Consider the following 8,506-nt stretch of genomic DNA (forward strand, 5'->3'; position numbering starts at 1 on the left):
TCGGGGGGGCTTGCCCGAGGGGCGGGGGGGCTTGCCCAAAGGTTGAGCAAAACACTAGACTGCCCAAAAGCCCTTCGACACAGTAACCACAGTTTAGTCTTTGACTAATGTCTTAACCTTCCTTCCTCGGTGTATTGAAATGAGGGTGGAAGCAGGTCTGAGCATCATGTGAAGTGCTCTCCTCTGCATGTATAAATACATATACATAAATGGAGACTGTAGAGTGGAACTAACCATTTCATGTATCCTTGCTTCTCAGGAATCGATGAATAGAAGTTGATAAGGTCATAGGTTTGTTTTTTTTTTTCCTCCCTCTCCCTCCAGATTCTATGAATGTCATTGTGAGACATGTTCTAGAATATGGAATCATGCCATTATAAAGGATGTGTAGCTCCCCCTGTTGTAACTTTGAATCCAGGCTTCTGCTGCGCCATATTTGCTAACGACACCAAGGTCAGACAGACCTGCGTGATTCTGGATAAGGTACTAAGAACTGATCCGTTCCATGTGGTTGGAAAATAATTTTCTAAACTGACCCCTTTGCAGAGGGGCGGGGCTGTGAATGAAAGGGGCTAGATAGTGGTATTCTATGGCTAGTAACAGTAGAATCCCTGTAAAGGGACACATCCCCTGGCACCTGTGATATCAGAAGGGGATCTAAGAATTACTTAAGAGGCATAACAAAGGAGTGGAATGTGCTGTATTCTCAGGTGGAAGAGGTTCACTCTATTACCCAGAGAGGTAAAAGTTCCAGTCCTCAGAAAGGAGATGGATTTGGGGAAATTCTATAAATTAGAAGAGTAGAACACCTAAAGTCAAAATCTGGGACCCTCATCCTTCAGAACGAGCTCTGCGGGACCTCTTGCCTATGCAGTAACTGAGTTCCTGTTTCCAAAAGTGACAGGAAGTTGGAGCCTCCTATTCTCCTACTCTGTGATGGAAGCTTTTCTGTGAGAGGCTGGATCTTATCAATATTACTGGTTAAAAGGTTTCCCGGAAATCCAGAGCTCTCTCTCAACAGCCAAGTACAGAAGGAAGAACAGCTAAAAGGAAACAAAGCACCTTGGTTCCCTGCTGAGGATGAGCTCACTCCTGAAAACCTGCATTAGGGGATAAGTCCTGCCTTTGCCTGTTCTCTCTTGTTTTTCATAATCATGGAGCAAATGTAAAAATAACCCCAAACCAGAGAGTATGCATTGCTCTCCAAAACGTAGAAAGAAAAAAAATCCTGCATACGTGAGTCATTAAAATAAAAGAATTTAGGGACTGGAGAGATGACTCAGAGGTTAAGAATGCTGACTGTTCTTGTGGAAGACCTGGGTTCGAATGCCAGCACCTACATGGCAGCTAATAACTGTCCAAAATTCCAGTTCCAGGGGATCTCATGGCCTCGTCTGACCTCTGCGGGCACGACATGGGTGCATTTCCAAACATGCAGGCAATAGACGCATACATATAAAATAAAAGTAATAAACTATGTTTTAAAAAGTAAAAGAATTTATTCAAATCCCAACAGGATATTATTCACCTTTTGTGCCTATTCTTTAATACTTTGTGCCTTTTGTCGATAACAGGTATATTCCAGATTACTTGCACTTTTTCCTGTGTTCCAGCTCTTGCTACAGACACACCTAGAAAGCACACATAACCAGGTAACTATGCTTCATTTCATGTTACTTTGCAGAATTCCTCTTAAAATGAATTGAAGCTCAGATGAGGTTTTATGTATATATATGTGTGTGTGTATATATATATACACATATACTCATTCTTGGTTCTTTTTATGCAGAGAACACAGATTAATATAACACATTAGTCACCTTCTGCCTATTTTCCCAGAGGAAAACTTATATGAGCACCAGAGAGGTTGAGTGATTTGCCTGGAATTACACAACAGTGGTAGACTCTAAGTTCAGGTCTGCCCTTTTTCCAAACTCCACAAAGAGAGTCCTCATGAGAGAAGAGTCCTACACTTGGGGTTTAAGGCAAAAGGTCTTAAGTTTAGGATTTGGGAGGTGCTCTTAGTGGCTGTCTTCCATATATTTAAGTTAATCGGTTTGTAAAAGTGGTAATATCTGTCCAGCATGCCAATCTGGATTGAGATTAAACATGTATTCTGTGTAAACTAGGAAGAAAGAAAAGCCATCAGGAACACCAAATAATAAAGACGTGATCACTTCAGACTGCTGTGAGAGTGGCTCACTCCACTCTATATACCAAATGCCATTTGGCTACCACTTAGAAGCAAGCAAGAAAAGAAATATAAAAAACAAAGCAATTTTTTAATGGTGATAAGACTATTCTGTGATATTAAGTTTTAAAAATCATGATTAACAAAACTGATAATATGCTAGAAAATAAAATGACAACAAATCCATAGTAGTTTTCAAAAATGAATATTTTAACACTTAAGAAGATAAAACTGGGCATGGTGGTGCATGACTTTAATCCCAGCAGTTGGGAGGCAGAGGCAGGTGGATCTATGTGAATTCGAGGCCAACCTGTTCTTCATAGCAAGTTCCAGGACAGCTTAGGCTACAGGAGACCCTGTCTCAATAAACAAATAAACAAACAAATAAATAAATAAATAAATAAATTTAAATTTTTAAAAATTCATCTGAGAAAGGGACATGCCTTTCTGCAGGAGGCCAAGATGTGACCAGGTTGTTGGGGAAGCACTTTGGGGCACAGCTTTCCTAGATGCTGTATGTTTGATTAATCTCATCCAAGATAAATGAAGTGAAATAAGATAAAATGGGACAAAATAATTAACATAGAGAAAGGGTTTCAGAAATATGAGTTGAAAATGTGGTCATTCTTTAAAACTAGACAAATAGCACAGCAGCTGAAATATTCATTCACTAAGCCAGCGCATATTCCATTTAATCTATGACAGAGACCATCATAGGTACAAGACACTGGGGCTCTGTCAGGAAACGTGAATGATAGGTTTCAGTCATCACCAGCCTTTGTTCTAGTGACTAGACACACAGCACACACCTGAACAAATTAATAAATAAAATGACTATTTTCAAAGTGAACAGTGTGCAGTACTTACTTAGGACAACAAGAAAGCCTTTCTGAGAAGTGCCATTTGTCCTGAGACATGGAGAGTGAAGAATGTCACACAAAACTTGCTAAAGGATGTTCCAGCCAGGGGGAACAGTCAGCGCAAAAGCACTGAGGACAGAAATCCTTTACCTTGGGCAGCCTCAGGATCAAGATCATTTGACCAGGAGGACCTTTCATTAATTTAATTTTATTTTATATGTATGAGTGTTCTGCCTGTATTTAAATGTACCAATGTTGTGCACTGTCTGTAGAGGCCAGAAGAGGATGTTGGGTTCCCTGGAACTGAAGTTATGGATGATTGTTAGCTGTCATCCATGTGGGTCCTGGGAACTGAACCCAGGTCCTCCACAAGAAGACCAGTGCTCTTAACCACTGAGCCACCTCTCCAGCCCCTGGGAGAGACCTTTTGGATAAATGCAAAGCCTTCAACTGCCAGACTGCTCGAGCTAACTCTCACTCCCACTTTCCCACTTAGCAAAGCCTACTTCCTTTTGAAAAATTCTCCCTAGAAGAAAATAAACCAAGAACAAGTCATGTTTACTAACAGCACTGGTCAAGGCATTTAAAGAGCAGTAAAGTTAATAAGTATAATGAACAAATAACTTTAATGTTAAGTTTGTAATGAATAAATAACTTTAAAATAAGATGCTTGTATTAGAGACTGACAGGAAAATGGACAAAGAATCTACACCAATGACTGAAATCCTCAGACTCTCTGACATTCTGACTAAAATTGGGAATGTTTTTGCAAAGATATCAAGGTAGAATTTTTAATATGTCATGTTAAACTTCAAGTTTAACACAGGTGGGAGTGGATCTGCAGGTAGTTAAAGGGAGGTGATGAACGTGAATATGTTTAAAATACAATATATGAGATTCTCAAATATTCAAAACTATTTATAAAAATGTCCTTGAAATATTGTATTACCTTATATACCAATCTACATATTTTAAAAGCCTGGTTAAATGCCTCATTATGGGCTTTTTTTCCCCTTTAAAATTTCATAGCATAACTTCAACTCCCAAGAGCCCCTTTGCTATATAAAATATTGTGCAATATATAATATGTAACTCATAATGCAGCAAGGAGTAGTCTTAGGAATATTATTATATAGTCATCCACCTTACCCTTTCTGTGCTACAATGCAATCCTGTAATGCAGAAATAGTTGAAACATTCTGAACAAACTCTTTTCCAGTTAGGACACCTAAGCCATGCAGCCTTTTAACCAGCAGGTGGTGGTAGACGTCAATGACAATAATGCCATTAAGAGGCTGAAGGGTTTTTGTTGTTTTTCTTATTACATGTTCTGGCAAAGTCATTTGAGAAGAAATATAATCATTACAGCATAAAATAATCTGGACCAAACTATTTCAGGGTCATGTAAATAGCAAGAATAATAGATCTATTCCAAAATGACTCCAACTCAGAATCCATTTAAAAAGTCATGACTAATAACAGTAAATAACTTAATAAGGAAGCCTTGATCCCATGCCCATATATTATATTCAATGTGTTTGCATTGTGCATATTTTTAATAATTAGAGGATGTGTGAAACTGACTTGAACTGAGAAGAAGGGTGTGAGGGAGTCAGTATGCTGTCAGCACCTAGACCTGGGGATTAGGCTGAAGAAAGATGTACATTGTTATGCTAAAATCCAGCTGAGCCAGAGGGGGAGGCTGCTGTGCTTACACCACTCAATACCCATGAACAAGGTAGAGGATGGAAGCTAAGTGGAATCTACACAAAATCCCAAGAGTATAGTATAGCTGTGATGACCAAAGGACCTGTTGAAGAGACTCTTGAGAAAACAGGCAAGCAAACTGAATATAATCAGTTAGTTAGCCTGGTAAGTTACAAGATAGAGGGTGCAGAAGGGAAGAACAACCTAGTGAAGTATTTGTTCGTTTGTTTTGTTTTGTTTTTCCAATGATTAATTTAGACTAATGTGAATGACTGCTGTGATTGTTTCTCTTTAAGAAAAATAGCTAAATCCTTGTCAATCAGATTTGGAGATTGCAGGTATTGCCAGCTCTTAGGTGTGGAAGATAGTGTGCACATTAAGGGGCTGACATTTAGGACACAGAGAAGCAGTTCTGTCAAGACTCCTGGAGGAATCTCCTCTTCTGGGATGATTAAGACATGGATGGGGGCTAGAAAGATGGCTCAGTAGTTAAGAGCACTGGATGTTCTTGCAGAAGATCCAGGTTTGAATCCCAGTACCCATATGGTGGCTCACAACCATCCATAACTTCCATTCCAGGGGATCTGACGCCCTCTTCTGACCTCCATGGGCATTGCACGACATGGATGCACCTACTGGTACATTCATAAACATAAAATAAAATTTAAAAAAAAATTTTAGGGCATGAATGGGTAAATCTGTATATAATAGGAAACTGCCTTTAAGTGTCCTCTTTTACTCTAGCAGGTAGGCCTGTTCACCTCTCCCTTTCCCTGGCCTTGAAAGGAGTCACCTTGACAAAATTATGGAACTAACCAGAAATGGCCCTAAAGAGTCCTTAAGTAAATCATCTATCAATTCTGCAAAAGACACATTGCAAGGAAGGTCCAACACAACTTTCTTTCCTCTATTCTTAATTTGAAAGTCAAGTAAGGCTACATGTCTTTGCTTTTTTAAGAGTTATTTTGTTATTTTTAATTATGTGTGTATGTGTGTGTGTGTGTGTGTGTGTGTGTGTGTGTGTGTATGTGAATGTAAGTATAGATGTCTGTTGAGTTCAGAAGAGGTTGTCAGATGTAGGAAACCATAATGCCAGGCCCAGCTGCTAAAGGGAGGGTCTCTGAAAACAATAGCTCTGATAATCCCTGTCTTGCAGAACACTGCGAGGCTAGCAGGAGACGGTGACCTGGTTATAAGTGCAGGCTCCTTGCTCTGTGGGAAAGCATCTTGGTCAACAACCCTTAGCTCATCTCCTTGTCCTGAACAAATAACTCAACTATCCTTAGCTAAGAGATTAGGCCAGTCTAAATGTTTACTCCTGAGCTAAAAGCTAAAAGTTTACCATGCTTCTAACTCTAAGAAAGAAAATATTATGGCCAATAAATTACTGGATAGGCCTCAATAACTTTGAGTAAAAGCTTAAGCATCCTTCTGAAGGCACCAATTAACAGACTGTGTGTCCTGTTTCTTTATACCCTAAATCTTTGTATGTGACTGCCATATTCCACGTGACTGCCAGTTCCTTGGGATGTATAAAAACCATCTGAATTTTGAAATAAATGGCTTGTTGAAAAGACATAGATCCCAGGGTCCAAGACTCTGTCGCTGATCAAGTCTCTCTGCCCTGAAGCCAGTAGGTACCCCACTGAGCAAAGCTGAGTCCTAACAGTCAAATATCCTGGAGCTGAAGTTACAGGTGGCTATGAGATGCCCACCTAGTCTGGGTGCTGAGAACTTAACTCAGATTCTATACAAGGGCAGTACCTGCTCTTAGCCTCTGAGCCATCTCTCTAGCCCTGTCTTTGCTTTTTGTGTTCTACTCATTTCCTATTCCCACAGATTATACACCCCTCCTAACAAGTTTCACCAAACATTTGGACTTCTCTTCAAAACCATTAAAGCTGTGAAGTACTCTGCAGGAACATAGCCCTACAGTTTACCAACTGATGGTTTGTGGGGGTCCCTTAGCATCACTGAATGCTAGCATTTCCACACAATTATTAGATAGGCAATTATTTCCTGATAGTAGTTCAAGAATATTTCAGTCTGTGTTCCAGGTCATTTGGGTTGATAAAAGTGTTAATATTCATTTCCATTATGTTTAAGTTATATAGCTAGAAAAATGATAATCATAAAAATTATTACAAAATATTTGGCCTTTAATTGACAAAAGTGACTGAATATCAGAGTAGTTTCAATATACAAAAAGCAATTTCAAAAAACAAATCCTTATTTTTTTCATCTAACATATCTTTAATCTACAGTCAACATGTGGATTCAATTCCTCAAAAGAGAAGTACTAAGTTAAAAAAAAAGTTGAGCCAGGCATGGTGGTGCACACCTGTAGTCCCAACACTTGGGAGGCAGAGGCAGGCAGATCTATTTGAGTTCAAGGCCGGACTGGTCTACATAGTGAGTTCTAGGACAGCTGGGGCTACAGGGAGACCCTGTCTCAAAAAGACAAAAAAAAACAAAAGTTGACATCCTTGATATACCTTGTTATATTGCATTTCAAAGTAGTGGTACTGATTTACAATACATCCAGGATTAAGATAAAAGTTCCGTTTCTTCTCTTGTTTTGTTTGCTTGGTTTCTTTGATCTGAGGTTATTGAGTTTTTCCAGCATCATTTGCTGAGGACTAACCTTTGCCCAGTGTGTAACCCTTACACCTGATCAGCTGGCAGTGTACATGTGGATTAATCTCCTGACCGTCTATTCTGTTCCATTGGTCAATGTCTTAGCTTTTAGGCCTATATTGTGCCTATTTCATTCTGTAGCTTTGCACTAAATGGGAAACTAAGGAGGTGTGATGTATTCAGTTTTGTTCTTTCTTGAGATTACTGTACTTGTGGTTTTCTTTGATTCCCTATGAATTTTAGCATATAGCAATTCCAATTCATTTTTTACATTTATTATTTATTTATTTATTTATTAAGGGGGGGCAGGGACACATGCTACAGCACTCATGTGCTCATGTGGAGGTCAGAGGAAAACTTTCAGGAACTGATTCTCTATTTCCACAATATGGGTCCCTGGAATCAAATTCAGGTCATCAGGCTTGGCAGCAAGTGCCTTAACACACTCACCCTCTCACCAGCCCCTCCATCAATCCTGATTCTAAGAATAACTCCAGGTGAACTGAGATTACAATCTTGAAGAAGTTTGTACAGTCCTGTGATTATTTTAGCATTACTCATAATAGCCACAACGTGGACCACTAAGATGTCCATTGAGGGATGAATGAAGAAAGAAAATGGGGTACATGCACATAATGGTGTAGAAAGAAGTCTTTTGTTTTGTTTTTGTTCTCAGTCTTTGCCCCTTTATGATATAATTCCCATGTCCTTCAAGCAAAATGACAACTGGCCACTTCCTGGTGAGGACTCTGCTGCCCCTCTCCCCAGCCACCTCCTTTTCCCTGTCATCTCAGACATTCAGATTTATAAGTCCTACGGCCTTAGAAGGGGCCATAGTATTGCTTAACCTCTTTGAAGCACAGGGAGTCTGGTGGTAGTCTCAAACTTCATGCAGTGGGAAAAGTTTTAGTTTTAGTTTTAGTTCCAGTTACTCCAAGAGCCTCAGATATTCAGACTTTCAGATCTAAGACTAAAGACCAACAAATCTGTAACATCAGTCATCACCTAAGTATGTGCTTCAGGTTTTCTTTGTTTTACAAAAATGTTTGTATTACTTTTTAACATCTTTATGTCTTATTAATTTAACAACACAGCAAAAAAAAAAAAAAAA

The 8,506-nt window shown here is 39.2% G+C and overlaps 1 protein-coding gene across 1 annotated transcript in view; it reads left to right on the forward strand.

The window, feature by feature from the left end:
- Positions 1–8,506, forward strand: part of Asb15 (ankyrin repeat and SOCS box containing 15) — a 66,086-nt gene that overhangs the window by 163 nt on the left and 57,417 nt on the right. The window contains exons 2-3 of the mRNA XM_017796055.2: positions 325–483; positions 1,575–1,652. The gene's annotated coding sequence lies outside the window, so the exon portion shown is untranslated. The remainder of the gene's footprint in view (positions 1–324; positions 484–1,574; positions 1,653–8,506) is intronic.

This window comes from Nannospalax galili, unplaced genomic scaffold (assembly GCF_000622305.1).
Source record: "Nannospalax galili isolate Female #2095 unplaced genomic scaffold, S.galili_v1.0 scaffold449, whole genome shotgun sequence".
Taxonomy (NCBI): Eukaryota; Metazoa; Chordata; class Mammalia; order Rodentia; family Spalacidae; genus Nannospalax; species Nannospalax galili.